A 23,417-nucleotide genomic window follows, 5' to 3' on the forward strand; every position below is an offset into this window, starting at 1 on the left:
TCTTCCACAAGAGCTCTCTATAACTTTGTTACAGGTAGTTTCTGCATTTTGCGTATTAGCCCCAGACCGCCTTATCTACAGTCTTTGCTACCAAATGTACTTTAATGTTATATAAATTTAATGTCATCAATTCCATTTAATTTCATAAATTAGGAACTATGGTTAGCAGAAGGGTTATGTTAAACATCATTATTTAAATGAATTTCATGTAAATGATTTAAGTGTTGGTGTAGGGTCTAAGCATAAGGTTTGAAATAGGGTTCTAGTTACGTTAAAAATAGGGGTTTGTTATTCATTTCTTTTAATTTCATTTAAATTAATTAAGGGTTGCAGTACAATTTTAACGTTAGCTTAAGGATAAAGGTTTTGCTTAATTTAATGTATATTAAATTAAGGGTTAACGTTAGGTTTGGAAGTCTTGATAAATAGCTAATCAATCTAAATTTAATTTAAATATTCAAGGGTTAGGGCAGGGTTAATGTAAGGCTACATTTGCAAATTGATTTAATTCAAATTAAATAACTGATATGTTTTGGTTAGGTTTAGTATTCCATTGCAAGTATAATGTAATTTAATTTAAACTAGTTTAGTATTCGTGTTTGGTAGATTATTAATTATGCAATGTAATTTCAATTAATAAAAATAAATTACAGTAATTTAATATTTAATTTAAAATGGATGGGTACGGGTATTGGGTTTGAAGTAGTTGTGAAATACAATAAAAATTTACTTGTACAATATAGTACCTGTGGAAGTAGTGACATTAAGATACTTGTAACACCAGGTAGAAGTCTTCCAGGTAGTAACATACAGACAGTGATTGAACTTAAAAGGTGAACAAGACAAGAGGGCTCTGCAATCAATTACAACAGCCAGAGAGGCAAATAGGTAAAGTGTCTAACCATCAGCTAAGTAATGTGATTCATGCAAAGGAATGAAAACTGATACTGACAAAGTAGTTGCTTTCCTGTCAGTTCTCTCGTCCAACTAGTTTTCCATCATCTTTGGTTGTCATGAGAGCAGACGTGTAAACGCCACTCCCGGTAGCTCCCTGAAAAAGGATGACTGGTGTCCGCCTCTTCCAACTAGCGAGTGTGCATACTAGAGGCTCCCATGTCGTCACTGGCGCGCTTCAAGTGAACTGTATGGTGACACTGGAGGCAGGTGCACAACGCCCACAGGGCTAAAAAGGGCCTCAGCCCCCACCCACACTGTTCTCCAGGGCCGGACTGGCTACCGGGCGGTTGTGTGTGCTGCCGAGCAGGGGGATGATTTCTCCGTGGTGTGGGCTTATTTCGTTGATGGGGACCTGCGCGCGCTTTGAAATAAAAAAAGCAAAACGAATTTCGTTTTGCACACACAGGTCCCCATCAACGAAATCATCCCCCTGCTCGGCAGCACACACAACTACCCGGTAGCCAGTCCGGCCCTGCTGTTCTCCCTCCATTTATCCTGCGGTCACATGAGCACACCCCTCACTCTGCACTCATAGGGATCACTGCACTCACAATGCACTTGCCTTGTTCACCTGTACCTCACCCTGCAGTCAGACGAGCACACTACTCACCCTGCACTCATGGAACACTTCACTCACCCGTCCCCCTCACTGCTCACTCTGTAATCTCACTCAAACAAGCTCATCACTAACCATACATTCATTTGTCCCACTCTGCACTTACATAATAATAATAATAATAATACAGCATTTTGTAAAGCGCGAACAGCTACCTCACAAGGAGGTGTCCCGGCGCTAGGAAGAACACTGTTGACCTGGAGGTTGAAACAGGGAGCTTAGCGTGGTTGGGTAAAGAGCCAGGTCTTCAGCAGCCGTTTGAAGCAAGGTTCAGAGGGGGCTTGCTGAATAGCTGAGGGCAAGGAGTTCCATAACATTGTGACATTTGCCGAGAAAGTTCGGCCACCCAATCGAGCCTTTTTAGCTCGTGGGACAACAAGTTGAACACGGCTATTGGAACGAAGCGTACGGGCCTGTACATATCTCGGGAGCCGGATTTTCAAGTACTTAGGACAGGTGCCAAACAGAGATCTAAAGGCCAAAGTGAGTGCTTTGAATTTGATTATGTTGGTAACTGGCAGCCAGTGTAGTGATCGCAGATACGGAGAGACTGAGTGCTTAAAAGGGATCTGCAATAACAGTCTCGCAGCCGCATTTTGGACCAACTGGAGTTTTTGAGTCAGGTATTTAGGTAAGCCCAGATAGAGTCTGTTGGCGTAGTCCAGCCTAGATGTTACTGTGGCATGGATTACAGTTTTCCGACAACTCACAGGGAGAAGTCTCAGGATCCTGCGGAGATTCCTCAGCTTACTCAGACAGCAGACGACTACCTGTTGAATATGCGAGGTAAAGGACAGGCTGTCATCCCACCTCACTCCCAGATTTTTTGCCGAGAGACTAGGTGAAGGCGCTTGGCCCATCTCCGCTGGCCACCATAGCTCTGCGGGAGGAGGGGGGCCTTTACCAAAAAAGAACACCTCCGTTTTATTGGCGTTTAGTTTTAATTTGTTTGCGTTCATCCAACAGGCTACATCTCGGAGACAACCCCGAAAGTTCGCGAAGGACTCCTGCGACACCTCTGAGTATGGAAATACCAACTGGGTGTCATCAGCATATGAGATTGCTTTGACACCCCAGTTGGCAATCAACGCAAAAAGAGGAGCGAGGTAGATATTGAACAAAAGGGGGCTGAGTGCCGACCCTTGCGGAACGCCACAGCTGATGACTTTGGGTGATGAAGAGACAGTCCCCAATGCCAACTTTTGCGTTCTCTGAGACAGATACGAATGTAGCCATCCCAAAGCTTTGTCACAGATGCCTGTCTCAGCCAGTTGCATCAAGAGCCTGGCGTGATCGACCGTGTCGAAGGCGGCCGACAGATCCAGGAGTACCAGCATCGATGAGCTTCCTGCATCCATCGACCACCTTACTGACTCTGCCACCTCAATTAAAGCTGTCTCCGTGCTGAAGCCCGGACGAAAGCCAGATTGTGTCTCATGTAGTATCTTGTTTTTTTCGATGAATTCACTCAGCTGGCGCTGTATGATTTTCTCGAACATTTTTCCCGGAGCGGCTAACAGAGAGATCGGGCGAAGGTTACTGAGGTCTTCTGGATCCCCATTGGGTTTTTTATTAAGCGGGAGGAGGGTAGCATGTTTCCAGATGTTCGGGAATACCCCCGAAACGATGGATGAATTCCAGATTTGTTGTACTGTAGGGGCCACAAAGTCAGCAATGGTGCCCCATAATTTAGAAGGACAAGGATCATCCGGCGAACCGGATTTGCAGCGGATCAGTTCTTGTCTCACCGCCTGCAGAGGTATGATCTGGAATTGAGTTAGGGTTTCACCCCTCACATCTTTGGTAGCTAGGTCCGATTTTATTGTTTTTGTTTCTGGCCTAAAGGATTCGTAAACTTGTTTAATTTTTTGGTCAAAGTACTCAGAGATATTTTCGCATAGAGCGAGAGACTGGGGGACCTCCCATTCAATGCATTTAGGTTTAAAAAAGGACTCTACCACCTTAAAAATCTGTTTACTCGACTGCTCTGCCTGCTGGATAGAGTCCGCATAAAACTGTTTTTTTGCTTTGCGAATAGCTTTCTGTAATTTTTTGTATGCATCCTTATATTTGGTTTTTTCTGCAAGCCCATAGTTCACTATCCACAGTCTCTCCAGTTTCTTACAGGCTGCTTTCTCTGTTCTGAGGTCCTGAGAGAACCAGGGAGCGGAGGGAGAGTGTCGCTTAGATAATGCTCGTGAGGCTGGAGCGATGAAGGAGACCATGTTCCTGACCCATTCATTAAGTAGCTGAGCGTCTGTGTTAGTGTTATAGGTGAGAGATGGAATATTCTGCGTCAGTACAGGGCCCATAATATCGGGGACTAGTTTTTTCCATTGTCTCTTCAAGAAAAAGCATTTACTTGAAGCTGGACTATTATGTGCCAAATTAAGTTTAAATGGGATTAGTGAGTGGTCTGACCAGGTCAGCGGTAGAGGTTTCTCAGGCTTCACATCTGTAATATTAGAGAAAATGAGATCGAGCGTGTGACCCGCTCTGTGCGTGGGGCCGTCATTAATCAGCCTCAGCTTGGCCGTATTTAGTGTGGATCTCAGCAGCTCTGCAGGAGCGCAATCCCTCTAGTCCATGTGAATGTTAAAGTCCCCGGCCACAATAAATTGGGGGTGGAGGAGGGAGCTCTGAACAATCATATCTAGCAGAGTAAGTAGATTGGGATCCTCACCGCCGGGCGGACGGTATATTACTAATCCTGCTATTGAGAGCTGAGGGCTCACCTGAAAACAAAAGTGTAAGCCTTCGATTCCCTGAATCAAGGTAGAGGTCGAGGAGGTTAATACTAGCTGTTCTTTAAAAATGACAGCCACACCTCCCCCTTTTTTGGCGCCAGGACGGTTGGAAAGACATATTTTAAATCGTAGGGGAACTGCTAACGCAATGGCGGTCATATTATCTTCCTTGATCCATGTTTCCGTTAGAAACAGAACGTCCCACTCATGTTCCTCTAGCAGTAGCCAAATATCCTCAGCGTGTTTAACAAGGGATCTGCAATTCAATAGACCTGCTCTGAGACCCTTGTTAATTGCTGGCTTGGGATTGGAGGGCCTCGCCGTGTCACTGGAGCCAAGAGATATCCCACAAGTCCACAGATCTGACGGCGTGTGAGAGTCTGAGGATCTATCTCATGCGTGCGGCACTTGGATGTAATATTAAGAGCCCATAGGTCCTCTCTTGACCATACAATCCTCCCTTGGCGCGCACACTCTCCGGCAGCATGCCTGGCCCCGGCCGCGATCTGGTCGCAAACGGCGCTCCCACTGCGCTCGTCCGCTGTGCTTCCGTTGCAAGCACATATTAAATAGGCGGTGGAGGCAGGGGCGTGGCCTGACCGGTGGTGGGCGTGGCCTGCGTGTCCCAGGGGGGGTGGCGGCAACACCAGGAAGTATCCCGCGGCAGCGTTCAGCGTTCAGCAGCTGCGCGGGAGTGCCGAGGGGAGAGAGGTATGTTTAGTCTCACATTCACTAAATACACTCAAATAGGTTAAAAGCTGTTTAAAATCACAGTAAATAACACTTTTAAAAATCACGAAGAGCGACTCTCCCGGCTTCCGCCTCAGGAGGTCTAAGTATTCAGACTCGCGCTATTTTCCTTGGCGCGCTTTTAAGCGTTCGAAAAAAGGGGCGTGGCCTGACTGGTGGTGGGCGTGGCCTGCGTGTCCCGGGGGCGGTGGCCGCAACACCAGGAAGTATCCCGCGTCAGCGTTCAGCGTTCAGCAGCTGCGCGGGAGTGCCGAGGGGAGAGAGGTGTGTTTAGTCTCACATTCACTAAATACACTCAAATAGGTTAAAAGCTGTTTAAAATCACAGTAAATAACACTTTTAAAAATCACGAAGAGCGACTCTCCCGGCTTCCGCCCCCAAATTCATATGGTCACCTCACTCACCCTGCAGTCACTCCTCGCACCCTACTCTCTCACTGTCTCGTCGCTCACCGTGCACTCACATGGGCACTCCTGTCACCCGCACAGCTCAGAGGGTTAATGTGCCTGCTGCAAAGAACATGTACCGTGCAAATCACAGAATTAATTGTGAGTAAACTACTAGTAGTCCTATAAGAAAAATGAAATGTTCGTCAGAAAGGGGCTACAAAGATATGAGGTGCATTGTTGGAGAGTGGTAGGGAGGGAATTCATGGAGAAGGAGAAAATGAGGGAGGGGTGCCAAAATAGACTGTTGCACCGTTTGCGACCAGTGTTAAGTCTTAGCCCCCCCCCCCCCCCTCCCGAAGTTCGGGTCTAGTTGCGCCCCTTACTAGAGGTACCGTATTTATGCGTATACATGAGTTGGCGAGGGGCGAGGTGCTCATGGGAGAAATACTTGAAGTGAAGACAGAAGTCTTATGTGTGATGCGATCTTACATGGCCTCGGACATTACTTGAGATTGTTTCTTTCTTAAGCTTTTCTATTTTCGCACGTCAAGATGTGGTGTTTGTTGATGTTAGTATTCCATGTCTGGTGATGTCATCATTCCATAGTGAGGGGGGACACAAGCTGCAGAAAGGTTTTGTCAAGACCTGTGCAGTGCTTTTCCTTTTGCCGTGATATATTTTTTTAACACAGATTCGTCGGACCATGTGCCCTTCCGCAACCCGTCATTAAGGACAGAGCGACGCTGCCACGAGCTCTTAGGAAATTACATGGTCTCCATGTGACGGAGGTAGTAATTACAGTGTTATGGACACCACAGACGAAGCTGCAAGGGAAGCAGTCACTTAATTAATTGAGGTTAAGGCAATTGTTAGAAATATTTGCCATGGTTATAGAATCAATGAAGCAAACAGAATGGCTAAAATATGTGGGAATGGTAAATAAAATAAAAAACACTTTTTCACTAGCAACATTCTGGGGCAGTTTCTGCTTCTGCAGTCATGCACTGGCTAACTTCACTGTGATCGATTGTGAGTGATAGCATTCTGCTGTTTCACATGGAGGACATCCAAAAAAATGAAGCTCATTTAAGTGCCAAAGACTGCTATGCCAAAGTTTGCTTTTTGGACCAAACAAATAGTTTTGCCTTTAGCTATTTCTTTTTTAGATCGCAGGCCAAACAGCTTCACCAACAATAACCGTTTACAAACATCACAAAACAAAGCAAGCATTGTTGTAGAATGCGTTCTGTGTGTGCGCACAGTTATCGTCATGTTTATAGAATGTTGCTGTATGTAAATGCAAAATGTAAATTGATACTTGTATAGCGCACTACTCACCCGCAAGGGTCTCAAGGCGCTTGTTCGAATACCGCTGTGGAACCCATCCTGGCTTTCCCTGTGAGGTGTCCACTCCTGGGCACCCCCAAGGTGGAGGCCAGGCATCTTTAGCGTTGTAGGGGCCGTTGTGGAGATTAAGCAAGCTATTGCCCAGAGTTGCACTCCATGATTGGAATAGGTACCGAGGCGAGAATTATCAGGTCCGTGGAATTTTGAGACCAAGACCCGCCGAAGCGGGAATTGAACCCTAGTCCCGGGATAGACCTCTGCATCAGGGTCTGCCGCTCTAACCATTGAGCCACACTTTCTTCTGTATTTAAAAGGTCAATTACTCCTGCCCATTCTCGCTGGAAGCTGCTGGGATGTACATTGAATAAAGTGTAGTGTTTATCCACTCACCTGAGTCCGAGTGATTACTACTAATTTGGCAACAATTTGTACATCCCCACCCACGTGTGCATCCTCTTCCAGGATTGTTCTTCACAGCTATGCTGCAGGTCCTCCGACGTTTCGTGGCAGTCTTGTGTGCCTCCATCTCATCCTCTAGACTAGAGGACCCCCTGACTCCTGCCAGTCATCTTCCGCGGCTGCTGGTGGGTTTCGATTATGCCGCTGAGCCTGTGCTGGTTCATGGTGAGCTGGTCTTTTTCTCGCCTATCAGTGGTTGATCTCATTGAGGTGGACGAGTTCTTCACTACGTAATAGCTGCTTCTCATCTGATGACGTGGTTGGTTGTCGTCATCACATAGAGCATAGAGTATCTCTGTGTTCCAGCAGCAGAACAAAGATTGGTGCTTGCCTTTGTTTTCCCGGAAGAAACGCTCTGCCTGCCATCTCCTGTAGGTGTGTCTCTCAAACGTGTTCCTGGTTGTCCCAGCGCAGTCAAGGCTGGTACAAATTGCTGCATGTCGGACCCTTCACCTGCACCCGCAACGGTGTCAGTGGTGTTGGGGAAGCAATTTGGTCCCATTTTGGCAGCACAACAACATAGCAGGTAATTCCAGAAGAGCTCTGGTCTCCCTTAAAATGTAGTCTGTGTTACTACTTTTGGAGTGGAGGTACATTTTTTAATTTTGTGACAGTTTACTGTGTAAGCCTAAACCAAGATCGATTTGAGAGGATTTTTTTGTGCATCTTGTACTCAAACAGATCCACCATCCTTGTTTTTTTGGTATCTTCGATTCAATGGTAGTGACTGCTGTGAACATACTTTTGGGTGTTCTATTGATTAGACACCCATTTGTATTCAAGGGAACGTTTATGTGGCAAAGGAAGGGCTCAACATCCTGGGATGGTACTGTAGGAAGGTGGATACCTGACTATGGTTACCCCAGATTCTTTGCCTTGTGTTTAGCTGGTTTTCGACTTAGTTGGCCTGGGATCCTGCTAATCAGGGTCCCAGGCTATCTGCTCTCTCTGTAAAATGGACTCCATATACCTTAGGTACATCTCCAATTGAGAATTGGGTCACCTTGTGAGCCCCTGTACAGTGTACTATAGGTACCCAGGGCATAGGTGCATCCAAGGCCTACCAGGGGCTGCAACATGTATTATGCCACCCCTGGCTGGCCACCTAAATTGACACAACTGGCTGATCACTCAGCTGGGGCAAGGTTGTGTAATCACCCCTTGCTTAGGTATAGTATCCCTATACCTACCCTATATATAGACACATAGTAACCTATAAGTAACTCCTATGGCAGGCCTTGACAATCCTGGAGGCAGAGTGCTTGGTTATGTGTGAGATGGTGCTCTAGCATGAGCTGAGCCTGTCTGCAGCTTTCTGAACCATGTCCTTATAGATTTTCTATGATATTGCCATACCATATACTCTTAAGTGCATTATAATCCTCGCGGTTGAGTGCTAACTTTGGTTTGGCTTTATCTAAACATGTTGTGTAAGGTGTCATACGCTTTGGAATACTACCCCCTCACCAATTCTGGCGACGGGGGTAGGATTCCACCCTTCTAGAGGGAGAAGACATGTTGTTGCTGACTATCCCGGTTAAGGTTAACCAGATCCCCAGCGTCACAAAATGGATGCTGCTGCCACAGACACAAGTCTGACCTCCTGCTGCTGGGAGTCCTTCCAGCAAGGGAGGCCTGGACAATAGGTTTCCTGCCTGGAGAGGTGCGAGCACTACCCCAGACAGCATTTTGTGTATTGGGACAGGGAGGGCTGAATAGAATGAGACATGCCTGGGGCACACTAGGTGCTCCATGCCCACCCCAGTTCAAACCGGTGGCTGGGGCAATCCAGCCACAGCTCTGGCACGAAACTGCACAAATTAAAGGGGGTGTAACCACCCCCCTTCCTGGTCCCGCCCATAGGAGGGACCTAGTGAGTAACCCAGCCCCCTTTGGTAGTATAAAGATAGGAGCTGACCCAGGAGACTTTAGATTTGATCCTGAACTGAAACTTGAAACGAAACTCTGGACCCTTCGACATTCAACCAACTTGAAGACTGAAGAATCTCCCTTGTGGCCAAGGAGTGACCACCCTGGGAAACCAGGCACCATCCAGCAACTCGACGGCTTGCTTTGTCCCTGTTCCCGCCGGAACTCGAGTGCAGAGCCTGACAAGACCTCGACTCCAGGACTCCTCTGACCCCACTGCACGACTCCAGCACAGCTGAGCTCCGTGGAAGGCGTCGGAATCCGTGGAACCAGGCAACTTGGAAAGTCTTCAACTTGCTAACAGCGCAGCTCCTGAGGCATCCTCGAAGCTGTGCACTGGGGACTGAGAGACCCCGACACTGAGCTCCACCTGCACCGAAGACCAGCCCTCCACACTCCACGAGATCTGCGTGGGGCCCTTCTGCTTGTGTTCTGCTTGACGCATTGTCCGGTTGCTGGCCCGTTGGTTAGTAGCCCTCTGACGACGATCCTTGTAAAAATCCATCGCTGGTCTGGTTGCTCCAGACTGGCCCTCGCTTCCCTGAAAAGGTGAAGTACCTCAGACCCTCCTGGTCTGCACCAGAAGCCTTTTGTGTATCCTGCGTGGGTTGCCATTGCTTAGGCTTGTTGGCTCCAATCCTGAAGTCGACCCCTCCATCTGCGAGAACCTTCCTGGGACAGCTCCCCTCCAGCACCTGGTCATCCTCGACGCCTCCTGGTCCGCGTGGCTGCAACGACAAGCTTCACATCCATCCGCACCTGATTGCTCCTCGACGACGTCTGGTTCCTCCCTGGTTCCACCCGGTCACTGGCTAGTGACCTAGACTCTGTCCCCTCTGCTTTCAGGTCTTCTTCATCCTCGATCCACCCTTGGATCCAACCTTGGATCCACCCGGACATCTTCCTCCTGGTCGCCTGCAGCATCTTTCTTCAAGGCTCCATTGAGAACAACGACGAAACCCGACACACTTTGACACCTATGCACCCGCAGCCCTTGGGTGAGGTAACGCGAGTACTTCGGTGCTCCAGTAGGGATGACTATCCTAGCGTCCAGATTTACTAGTTGTTTCCTCCTAGCTAGACCGGAAGTGTCCTAAATCTTCATTTACTTACCTTCTAAGTTCCCATTGACTTAACAGTGACTCCCGCGTGTGTGTAAAGACACTGCACGCGCTGCCTGTGGGCCTCCTACTCCTAACCTAAGGGTCAGATAGTGTAGCCCCAGCGATTCTCTAGGCGCTAGGCCTTCTCCTTTCCCAAGTCGTGGTTCTTATACCACTTACTTAGTATATGGTTTTACGCGCCCCTAGGGCCCAACTGTAAATTGTGCTATTTAAAGTATTTCTAAGTATAACTTGTTAGGTGCTTTTGCCTCTGATCTCATAAAGAGTTCAGAGGAGTGTGTTAGTGAATAAATACATATATATTTTATATATATCCTGTGTGGTGTCCTTTCATTTGATATTCAAGGGGTTACATATGGTAAAACAGCTGGCTTTACATGCCCTCAAGAGACTTTTACCCTAAGACTGTTCTGTCCACACTACCGCTAGGATAGCTGGTCTATAAGGTTGACTTACACCCATCACCATAAGGGTTGTTTGGACTGGTGCAAGGTGCTCACTAGAATAGTGAACATCATATACCAGGCCAACTTCTCACATTGGTGTGCAGCGGTTGGGATTAGAGCTTGCTGTTGTTTTACCACTTGTAATCTTGAGATGTCGTTTGAAAGATTACATAGGTACCTGTAGGTACATATAAAAACAAGTCTTAGTATACTTAAGTTCTACTGAACTTAGCTGTTGTAGAGCCTGGGCCTAGCACACCCTGACTACAACTCCTAGATAGGTTCTGTAGGAAAACACATAGTGTAGGTAGGTGCAACACCACACATCACTAGAAACCATGTCTCAGACAGCGAACCCCAGTGGTTCTCTGCCTGTAGAGTTCGATCCCCTGGGGACTGCCTCAAGATATGAAGCCTTAGCCTTCCAAGAATTGAGACAATTGTGTACTTCTAGAAGGCTAAAACAGGGTTCAAACCCTACCCTAAAGTTCTTAGTTGAGCTCTTAGAAGAGTATGATGCTCAAAAGACACCTGACTCAGGTGCTTCAGGTAGCTCAGATGAAGTCCTGCCCTCCACAGAGGATACCTCTGATACTATAGTACCAGATGAGGTAGAAGAAGTAGAGGAAGATGATTCTGATCCTGAGACAAACAGCCAGGTCCCAGTTAGAAGACTTAGCCAAGCTAACTTAAGCATACATGGGAGTCAGTATGGGCAGCCCTCATACAGACCCCCAAGTTGGCTTAACCAGGGGCAGAGAAGAGGGAGATCCCACTCCAGGGACTCTATCAGATCTCATGCTTCAAATAGCTCTCATGGCCTTCCTCAGAGAGGGATGACTTCCCCTCAGAGAAGGGAACATGAGGCAAAGATGAGAGAGGCTGCTCTTAGGATTGAAAGACAGGAACTTGAGGTTGCCCTGGCCAAACAAGAGCTTGCTCGTGCTAGAGAGAGTGGGTTAGAACCCACAGGTGGCAGCAATATCCCTAAGGATAAAGATAGGTCTTATGAAAATAGACACCTAAGCAAGATTGTACCCCCTATAAAGAAGGGGATGACATCCACAAATGGATTACTGCTTTGGAGAGGGCCTACAAAGTGCAGCAGGTACCCCAAAGTCAGTGGGCAGCAATCTTATGGCTCTCCTTTTCTGAAAAAGGTAGAGATAAGCTCCTCGCAGTTAGTGATGGGGATGCAAACAACTACTCTGTCCTGAAGAGTGCTCTGATTGATGGGTTTGGCCTAACCACTGAACAGTATAGATTGATGTTCAGAGATACCCAGAAGACACAGACTCAGGACTGGACTGATTTTGTTGATTGTGCCACTAAGGCTCTGGAAGGCTGGTTATTGGGAAGTCAAGTTAGGGACTATACAAGATTGTATAATTTGATCATGAGAGAGCAAATCCTTAGCAACTGTCAAAACCAGATATTGCATCAGTACCTGATTGACTCTGATCTGACCTCTCCCCAAGAATTGGGAAAGAAGGCAGACAAATGGGCCAGAACCAGGATTAAGCAGAAAAACCAGAACCAAGGGGGTGATCAGAAAAAGGCAGACCAGAAGGGTAATGAGCAGAAACAAAAAGATCAGAACTCTTCACCAGGCCCCCAAAAGGCACAGGGGGAGGGTGGCTCCAAAAAGAACAAGCAGAAACAAGAAGGTCCAAAGAAGCCCTGGTGTGGATACTGTAAATCAGTCTCTCACTGGTTTAGTGAGTGCACCAAGAAGGGCACAGCACCAACCACCATTGCCCCTAAGGCAACTGTTCCCTCTAGTCCAGCTGTTAGTGGTGGTTCCCAGCAAAAGGGTGTAGTAGGGTTGACCCTGGGAACTGAGGTGGACTCTGCCTAGTCAGAGTACGAACTCAGGCTGTTCTTGTCTGTGATGGGGACATAGCAATGTCCTCTACTGTAAGTCCCAGTAATCTGAGCAAGTACAGACAGACACCTTTTATTAATGACAGGATGGCTCAGGCCTACAGGGACACATGTGCCAGTGTCACTATGGTGACACCTAACTTTGTGAACCCTGACCAGATCATACTAGGTGAAACTTACCTAGTGACCAACTCTAGCAATGCCACTAACTCCCATAGTATGGCAGTTGTTAACTTCTCCTGGGGAGGGGTAACTGGCCTCAAAAGAGTTGTTGTGAGTTCAGACCTTCCAGTAGAGTGTCTGTTAGGTAATGATCTTGAAGCCTCAGTTTGGTCTGAGGTGGAGTATAGGACCCATGCAGAAATGCTGGGAATATCAGCACATGTCCTGGCTGTGACCAGGTCAAAGGCCAAAAGTGCTTACCTGAATAAGTGCTGGATCTTGGAACAATAGACCAGACACTACCCAAGAGAAAGAGCAAGAGCGTTAAAGCAGTGCCTTCCCCCCTGCCTCGATGAGGATCAGCCCTCCCATGGGGGATGATCCTGAGATCCAAGAGGGAACTGTCCTAGAAGAGCTTGAGCCTGATAAGGTTGAGTTTCTTGGGACAGGGGGACCCTCAAGGGCAGATCTGAGGCAGGCACAATTAGATTGTTCCTCTTTCGAACCCCTCAGACAGCAGGCTGCTGCTGAGGCTGCTGGGAATGCTCAAGGTACCCATAAAGTGTATTGGGATGATGGGCTCCTTTATTCAGAGGCTAGAGACCCCAAGCCTGGTGCTTCCAGGAGGTTGGTTATACCTCTGCAATTTAGGGGCTTCCTTCTTACCTTGGCCCATGATATTCCCTTAGCAGGACACTTGGGCCAGAGCAAGACTTAGGACAGGCTTGTCCCTCACTTTCACTAGCCCCATATGTCAGAAGATACCAAGGAGTTTTGTCGCTCCTGTGTTACCTGCCAAGCCAGTGGCAAATCAGGTGGCACAACAAAGGCCCCCCTCATACCACTACCTGTGGTGGGGGTACCCTTTGAGAGAGTGGGGATAGACATTGTAGGACCAATGGACCCCCAAACAGCATATGGGCACAGATTTATACTGGTGGTAGTGGATCATGCCACCAGGTATCCAGAAGCTATTCCCCTGAGGACCACAACAGCTCCTGTTGTGGCAAGGGCCCTACTTGGAGTTTTCTCCAGAGTAGGGTTTCCAAAGGAGGTTGTCTCTGACAGAGGTACAAACTTCATGTCAGGATATTTAACTGCAATGTGGAAGGAGTGTGGTGTCAACTATAAGTTCACCACCCCTATCACCCACAGTGTAATGAGCTTGTGGAAAGATTCAACAAGACCCTCAAAGGGATGATAAAAGGGTTACCTGAAAAGCTGAGGCGAAGATGGGACATCCTTTTACCCTGCCTTCTGTTTGCTTACAGAGAGGTCCCACAAAAGGGGGTTGGCTACAGCCCTTTTGAGCTTTTGTTTGGGCATCCTGTAAGGGGACCCCTATGTCTTGTGAAGGAAGGATGGGAGTTACCTCTCAAAAAGCCTAAGCAGGACATAGTGGACTATGTACTTGGTCTCCGCTCCAGGATAGCTGAGTATATGGAGAAGGCTTCCAAAAACCTTGAGACCAGCCAAGAACTTCAGAAAGCTTGGCATGACCAAAAGGCTGTGCTGACTGGGTACCAGCCAGGACAGAAAGTGTGGGAGTTGGAGCCAGTGGCCCCAGCAGCACTCCAGGACAAATGGTCTGGACCCCATACAATAGTTGAACAGAAGGGAGATGTCACCTACTTGGTGGACCTTGGAACTCCCAGAAGCCCCCACAGGGTGCTTCATGTCAACAGACTAAAAGCATTTGTCGACAGGGCAGACATGGGCTTGCTCATGGCTACAGATGAGGGGCAGGAGGAAGAGAGTGACCCTCTCCCAGACCTGCTTACTCAGAACCCTGATGATGGGTCAGTGGATGGTGTAGCCTTTGCAGACAGCCTCTCTGAACATCAGCAACAGGACTGCAGACAAGTTCTTCAGTTCTTCAGACATCTGTTTTCCCTGACCCCAAGTCAGACAAGCTGGTGCACCCATGAGGTGGACACTGGTGACAGTCTGCCTGTCAAGAGTAAAATCTGCAGGCAACCTGACCATGTCAGGGACTGCATTAGGGCAGAGGTCCAAAAGATGTTGGAGCTGGGAGTTTTTGAGCCCTCAGAGAGCCCTTGGGCCAGTCCAGTAGTCCTGGTGCCAAAACACGCCCAAGATGGTAAGAGAGAGATGAGGTTTTGTGTGGACTACAGAGGTCTCAGGGCAGATTAGCTCATTCATAGATTGGCTTCTGCCAAGTTCTTGAGCACATTTGACCTGACAGCAGGCTACTGGCAAATCAGATTAGCTGAGGATGCAAAAGCCAAGACATCATTTTCGACCCCAGGAGGACATTATCAATTTGTGTTAATGCCCTTTGGTTTGAAGAATGCACCTGCCACTTTCCAAAGGTTGGTGAATCAAGTTATCTCAGGAATGGGTGACTATTGTGCAGCTTATCTAGATGATATTGTTGTCTTTAGCTCCACCTGGGAGGATCACCTGGTCCACCTGGGGAATATTTTAGAGGCTCTGCAAAAGGCAGGCCTCACTATCAAGGCTACAAAGTGCCAGATAGGGCAGAGCAAGGTTGTGTACCTGGGCCACCTGGTAGGTGGGGGTCAGGTTCAGCCACTGGAGAGCAAGATCCAGACCATCAGAGACTGGACTCCTCCAATCACCCAGACACATGTCAGAGCTTTCTTGGGTCTGTCTGGGTCCTACAGGAAGTTTGTGAAAAACTACTGGTCCATTGTGACACCACTGAATGACCTCACTTCCAAAAAGATGCCAAAGAAAGTTCAGTGGACAGTTAGCTGTCAAAAGGCATTTGATGACCTGAAGCAGGCCATGTGTACTGCACCTATTCTGAAAAGTCCAGATTACTCCAAAGAGTTCATAGTCCAAACAGATGCTTCTGAGTTGGGTGTGGGAGCTGTACTTTCACAACTGAATATAGATGGTCAAGACCAGCCCATTGCTTTCATAAGCAGAAGGCTGGCCCCCAGAGAGAAACATTGGTCAGCTATAGAGAGGGAAGCCTTTGCTGTGGTTTGGGCCCTGAAGAAGCTGAGGCCATACTTGTTTGGCACTCACTTCAAGATTCAGACAGACCACAAGTCCCTCCTATGGTTAAATCAGATGAAGGGTGAAAATCCCAAACTTCTTAGGTGGTCCATTTCCCTACAGGGGATGGACTTTACAGTGGAACATAGACCTGGGACTGACCATGCCAATGCAGATGGACTCTCCCGATATTTCCACTTAGAACATGAAGACTCAACTGGTCAAGGTTAGTTTAATGTCCCTAAGTTTGGGGGGGTTGTGTAGGAGAGTAGGGTCTGCTTCCTATGGTCACCCCCACTTTTTGCTTTTGCTTTACTGGTTTTCGGCTTAGATGTGGCTGTGGGCCTGCTAATCAGACCCACCGCCCATATGCACTCTCTCTAAATTCACACCATGTACTCTAGGTACATCCACAATTTGGAACTGGTTCACCTTATCAGCCCCTGTAGAAGTGTACCCTCGGTACTCAGGGCATAGGTGTAACCAAGGCCTACCAGGGGCTGCAGCATGTATTATGCCACCCCTGGCTGGCCACTCAAACTGACACAACTGGCTGATCACTCAGCTGGGGCAAGGTTGTGTAATCACCCCTTGCTTAGGTATAGTATTCCTATATCTACCCTTATATATAGACACACAGTAACCTATAAGTCACTCCTATGGCAGGCCTTAACAATCCTGGAGGCAGAGTGCTTGGTTATGTATGAGATGGTGCTCTAGCATGAGCTGAGCCTGTCTGCAGCTTTTGGAACCATGTCCTTATAGCTGTTCTATGATATCGCCATACCATATACTCTTAAGTGCATTATAATCCTCGCGGTTGAATGCTAACTTTGGTTTGGCTTTATCTAAACATGTTGTGTAAGGTGTCATACGCTTTGGAATACTACCGCCTCGCCAATTCTGGCGACAGGGGTAGCATTCCACCCTTCTAGAGGGAGAAGACATATTGTTGCTGACTATCCCCGTTAAAGTTAACCAGAGCCCCAGCATCACAAAATGGACGCTGCTGCTACAGACACAAGTCTGACCTCCTGCTGCTGGGAGTCCTTCCAGTCACAGAGGTTTGGACAATAGGTTTCCTGCCTGGAGAGGTGCGAGCACCACCCCAGACAGGACTTTGCGTATTGGGACAAGGAGGGCTGAATAGATTGAGACACTGCCTGAGGCACACTAGGTGCTTAATGCATACCCCAGTTCAAACCGGTTGCTGGGGCACTCCAGCCCCAGCTCTGGCGCGAAACTGGACAAAGGAAAGGGGGTGTAACCACCCCCCTTCCTGGTCCCACCCATAGGAGGGATCTAGGAACGAATCCAGACCCTTTTAGCTGTATAAAGATAGGAGCTGTGTCCCTAGACTTTAGATTTGATCCTGAACTGAAACTTGAATGAAACTCTGGACCTTCGACATTCTGCTGAAGCTGAAGACTGAAGAATCTCCCTTGTGGCCAAGGAGTGACCACCCTGGGCAATAAGGTACCATCCAGAAAATCAATGGCTTGCTTTGTCGACGCTCCCGCAGAGACCCGAGCACAGAGCCTGACAAGACCCAGACTTCCAGACCTCTCTGACCCTCTCTTCACGTCTGCAGCATAGCTGAGATCCGTGGAGGCGACGAGACACGTGGGACCGGCCATCTTGAAAAGTCCACGACTTGCTAACTGTGCAGCTCCTGAGGAATCCTCGAAACTGTGCACTGGGGATTGAGAAGCCCCGAATCCGAGCTCCACCTGCACCGGAGATCAGCCCTCCACACTCCACGAGTTCTACGTGGGGGCCTTCTGCTTGTGTTCTGCTCGATGCGTTGTCCAGTTACTGGCCCACTGGCTAGTAGCCTCTGTGACGACAATCCTTTTGAATCAACTCGCTGGTCTGGTTGCTCCAGACTGGCCTTTGCTGAAGCCTTCTTGGAAGATTGCGTGGGTTGCCCTTGCCAAGGCTTGTTGACTCCAATCCTCCATCTGCGAGAACCTTCGTGGGACAGCTCCTCTCCAGCATCTGGTCGTCCTCGACGCCTCCTGGTCCGCGTGGCTGAAGAGACAAGCTTCACGACAGCACCTGATTGCTCCTCGACGTCGTCTGGTTCCTTCCTGGTTCCACCCGGTCACTGGCTAGTGACCCAGACTCTGTCCCCTCTGCTTTCAGGTCTTCTTCGTCATCGATCCACCCTTGGATCCACCCAGACATCTTCCTCCTGCTCGCCTGCAGCATCTTTCTTCACAGGCTCTATAGACTTCAACGGCGAAACCCAACACATCTTCACACCTATGCACCCGCTTCCTGTGGGTGAGGTAACGCGAGTACTTCGGTGCTCCCAAGGGTATTGACTATCCAAGTGTCTAGGTTTTTAGTTGTTTCCTCCTAGCTAAACCGGAAGTGTCCTAAAGCCTTCTTTATCTAACTTCTAAGTTCCCATTGACTTTACATTGACTCACGCGTGTGTGTAAAGACACTGCACGCGTCCTACTTCTAAACTAAGGTTCATATAGTGTAGCCCCAGCGATTCCCGAGGCGCTAGGCCTTTCCCTTTCTCGTGACATGGTACTTATACCACTTACTTAGTATATGGTTTGCTTCGCCCCTAGGGCCTAACAGTAAATTGTGCAACTTAACGTATTCTGACTAAGTAACTTGTGATGTGCTTTTGCCTCTGTTCTCATAAAGAGTTCAGAGGAGTGTGTTAGTAAATAAATACATATATATTTTATATATATCCTGTGTGGTGTCCATTCATTTGATATTCAAGGGGTTACATATGGTAAAACAGCTGGCTTTACACGCCCTCAAGAGTCTTTTAGCCTAAGACTGTTCTGTCCATGCTACCACTAGGATAGCTGGTCTATAAGGTTGACTTACAACCATCACCATAAGGGTTATTTGGACTGGTGCAAGGTGTTCACTAGAATAGTGAACATCATATACCAGGCCAACTTCTCACAGTGAGTTACATAACTTTCCAAGTAGACGGTCCGCGAATCCAGCAATACTAATACCCTAGTAGACCACATCAGATAGGTCAATACATTTAGTGCAATTGTTGTCTATTTCCCCCAAATAATTTGTTATTGTTTTTTTGAAATGTTTGATTTGGTTGACAATAATCATCCATGTTTGTGTCTTTCTTTCATGTTATACATCAGCACCCCCCTGGGGCAGGGGGACACAGGAGGAGGTAGCCGTGCCAGCGGAGAAGGGACAAGATCAGGAAGGCCAGGATCGGTCCAGCGAGGGCTCCTCTGCTGGCCCCAGTAAGTTTTCCTGTTAATATTAATAATTATGCTTCCCTATCTTCTTTTACCGCACCTATTTTTTTCTAACGTTCCTCATTCGATTGTTTCTAAATCGTCTTTGATCTTCTTGTAGACTGTTTCTAAATTCTTATCCTGCCTCTACTATGACTCCCTGTGGTACTACTAGATTATTATTAGTCTGTCTGTGTAGCTAACTAAGCTTGCACAGTTGGCAAAAGGTGTTAACCAAAACTCCCATTCTATTCAGCAATAGCTCTATGCACTGAGTGCAGTCCTCTGGGTTGTCCATAATGTCTTTGGTAGTCTTCTAAATGTTTATACTTTGACAATTCCCAACAATAAAATGTCAATGGCCACCAAGAAAGAATAAGATACTAGTTTACTTTTTGATTTGATAGGAGGACAAATCATACTGCTACTGTTGCAGGGACTATTCTGCACAAACAGAACTAGGGACACGAAATAGTGCATTGTTTATCAATTATAATAGGCGCAGTTAGACTTTCCACATACCTCAGTCATAACAGAATTTAAACCCCCAATCTCCTTACTGACTTGCTAGTGTGTCAGAGTCATTTAGCTCCTGAATTCATCGATGATTGATCCCCAATGATTATACAACCCAGGACATAAGAGTACGGAGTCAGAGTCCCGACCTCTCAGAGCCACGGCCTCATGCTTGCAAATTGCAAACCCTTTCGCTCACTCACTCATGACCAAAAACCACAGAGTCTATGTACGTTTTAAAGCTTTATTAAAGTAAAAACATTTATTAAAATCAAGTTCATCATACAGCATAAACGGTGGATTAAAAAATGAAAAGTGATTAGTGATTTCACACATTAATTGTGGGCGAGCCCTCACCAGGTTGGAACTTCAAGTCTTCTTTGTGGTGTTGAATCATTGCTGACTCCGTCCAAGTGATGATGATCCGATCTATCTCTTGTTCTTAGAAGGGAAGCTTCTGTCTGTTATGAGAAAAATGGTGCGTGTTAAAAAGCAAGCATTCATCAGTTGTGCCAAAAAATGTAGCAAGACATGTTACGGCTAAGCATAACTAAAAAACACCCTTCCCTGAAAAAAGGGCAATTTGTAGTTTAGGCTAGAGAGTCACAAATTATTACATTTGTTTGTGTAGTCGTATTGAAATTTTTTCATTCCTAGACTAAATACTAGGGAGTGGTGTATATGGCATCTATGAATCTGAAATGTATTTTCTAGGCGGAACATCGGCACAGCCATCCACCGGTGCCGGGGCCAGCGCGGAGGTGGGCACTCCTGGGGCGGAGGCGGTGCAACAGCCAGCGGGAACTGCTGTGAGGGATGCCACGGGAGTGGCGGGTAGTGTTCAGCTATTATATTCCTTACTTATTGAGATTGCAGACTGCAGACTGCAGAGTGTGCTCTCTGCACGGGTGTATATGTTGTACAGTACAAGTATATTTTACTGTTAAGAAGACTTACAAATTTAGAACTAAGTTTTTATAAACCAGGTAGTAGCCTCCTCTAAATTGACTTCAACTCAGCTGTGACAGTTTTATCGAGAAGCCAAGTCAGATCAGAGATGAACTTGATGGATGGGATGAACGAAAAGGGAAAGAAGGGTGTAAGTAAGTGTGGAAGGACGAGCGAGTTACAAGTAATGATGACTGGCAAAGAATGATACATGTTTTTGAATGCTGCCCGAGGTGGCTGGGAATATGATGCATGGCCGGTTGAAGGATGAAGCAAGGATGGGTGGAAGGAGAAAGGGAAGAGGACTGCCTGGGTGGGTGAAACAGAAACTGTATGTGTGCGCAATATATCCTTTGGTTCAAATTCAAATGCAAGTCAAGCACGGATGCATGGCTTGCGGTTTCCAAAATAAAATGAAAAGGTTGTTTTTCCGTGAGAAAAACGAAGGTTTGTCCTGTTGAGACATTAAGAAGAAGGATTGACATTTTCTTTGAATGGATGGATGCCTGGATCATAGTACTATCTGACTCATAGATAGCATATGTGAATGTAGACAGAGTAAACGGTCACTGGATGAAGTAAGTGTTACTTTGAAGAGCATGTAACACCGCACTCACACGTCCGTTCCAGTGTAGCAAAGGCAAGGAAAAGAAGTTGTAATTTTTCCGAATCCTACCATGAATAGTAGCAGTAGTTTGTATTGCAAGCACAGCATATATCCGACGATTACGGGGGCCACTCACTACCTCTGTGAATAATTTTAGTACTACTCTGTCAATCATGTGTGGCCTATCAGTGTTCACTCAATAAAAACAAAGCACCTAAAGGTCTCCCATATGTAAGCAAATATCCTGTGAAGGGATAGATAATCATATTATTTATCTTCGTCATTTTCCTTTTCTAGTAGTCATTGGCACTGTAGGGTGATAGTTAAATTCATTAAGCAGTAGCCCTTGTAACAGAGTATTCTCAGTGCCACCCGTAATAGAAAAGTAAGAGCTTCACCACCTGCATGTACTGGACTGGTACAGTAACGCAAGTCTGTGTCATCATGGCTTGCGTCTGTTTTTCTCGGGTGCAAGTTGACTGCGCTGGCATTATGCCGGCTTCCAGAAGTTTATGTACCAATTTCGCTAAACAAGAGAGAAGAAGAAGAATAAGACTGGTGTACTGTCATAGTCGAATGTAGTGAGTCCATATAGTGCTTGTAGAATTGATTCCTGAAACTCCCACTAATGTTAGAGCAGAGGCTGATGAAGTGGGAGGTTAGATAGATACAGGCCACAAGTACTGTGCTTGCAAGTTGCTAGTTCTACTGTGACACAACTTTCTGCTGAATTATTTTGTGTTAATCTTAAGGAGCATTGGTTACAGTATGTTTTTCTTTCTTCATATAGATGCTCCCTCCAAACTGACTCGGAAGGAGCTGGCTAGACGGGCCCGGCAAAGGAAGCTGGAGGCGATTGTCGATGAATATCGGCGGCTGGTGGCCCAGGAGGATTAGAACATGCAGTCACAGTCCACAACAACATCCACCACAGCAGCTGCATCCTCCTCCGCGCTCCCTGGGTCAGCCAGCCAGCGCAAGTCTTCAGTGGTACGGAGCCGTGGTACCGCAGCCACCCGCCACCGCCAAGCAGCCAAAAAATCAGCTGCCCCCCTCAGCAGGTGCAAGGCCTGCATCCACCGCCGAACCCTCAGGGTGTCCAACCTTGAGCAGGAGATGAAGAGAATGAAGAGCCTTCTCAAGGACCTCCGCAGGGAGCAACGGGCCAACCTGGCCAAAGGACACCGCCGGCGGCAGTAGAGGAGGAGATACTGTCCCTTGCTCCTTTTTTAAAGACTTTTGGGGGTTGGGAATTGGGAGTTGGGTTTTTTCTTGGACTATGGGGACTTTTTCACAGACATTCTTTGGGGTTAGGGAGGGGGTGGGTCGGGTCTTGCGGGATAGTTTATTTTTGTTATGGATTTAAATAAATATTTACTTGCAACTTAAACATTGCATACGCATTTTTACTGTTTTGCGGGGGAGGCGGGGGGGGTTACCTGTTTGTTTGTTTTCCTGAAACTTAACTGGCTGCTTGATTCAAATTGTCTAATTAATCGGCCAAATGTTTACAAAAATAAGTGCCACTCACAGAGTTAGTGAATTCAATTGTCCTACTACTTTAGTAGTACTACCGTCAGTCTCTCCTCTCTCCTCCTACTCCACTATTCTTCCTCCCCCCATACGATTATCTTACCTGTGATTCGTGTTTGAGAATAGGGCTAGGCACAGGGCTGGCTGCATGGCAACTGGCGATGAAGGTTGGCAATCCTGGGCCGATGAAATGGTATTGTTGTGGTGGTAGTAGTGGTGGTACACAGGGGCAGTACTTAGCAGCATATGAAAAAAAAGAAAATGAAACCTTGAATGTCCTGAGCGGATCATTACAACAGTACGATAGATAGCATAGTACACAAGAACAGTGCCATAATTTAGCCTAACAAATGCTAGTTTCCTAAGTATACTAGTTGCATGGAGTTTGGCTTTGGCTACTACAAGAAGTAGTACTGAAGGTGAAGGACACAGCAGCGTAATCATTCGCCACGTGTAGGAGGAGGATGTTCTTGATGATCAATACAGTTGATGGCGGCCATGAAAATCAGATTTGATTTTCGAATAGTCCTGGGTCTGTGTAAAGCTGAGTAAGAATATCTCCTCCGATTCCTTCAACCAGATTTTCTGTTGCTTTGACCTTATCCTCCCCAGCAAGTGTGTGGAATTATTGTTGTAATTTACTCACACCTCAATGAAAACCACACAGCCCGGGGGAAGAGGGTTAGGGTTTGAAACTTGGATGGGAATGGGGTTTGTGGGGAAAGTTTTGTGGAGAGAGGAAAAAAAAACACAGCATGGACAAACAACAAATG

This window comes from Lissotriton helveticus, chromosome 2_2, assembly GCF_964261635.1.
Source record: "Lissotriton helveticus chromosome 2_2, aLisHel1.1, whole genome shotgun sequence".
Lineage (NCBI taxonomy): Eukaryota > Metazoa > Chordata > Amphibia > Caudata > Salamandridae > Lissotriton > Lissotriton helveticus.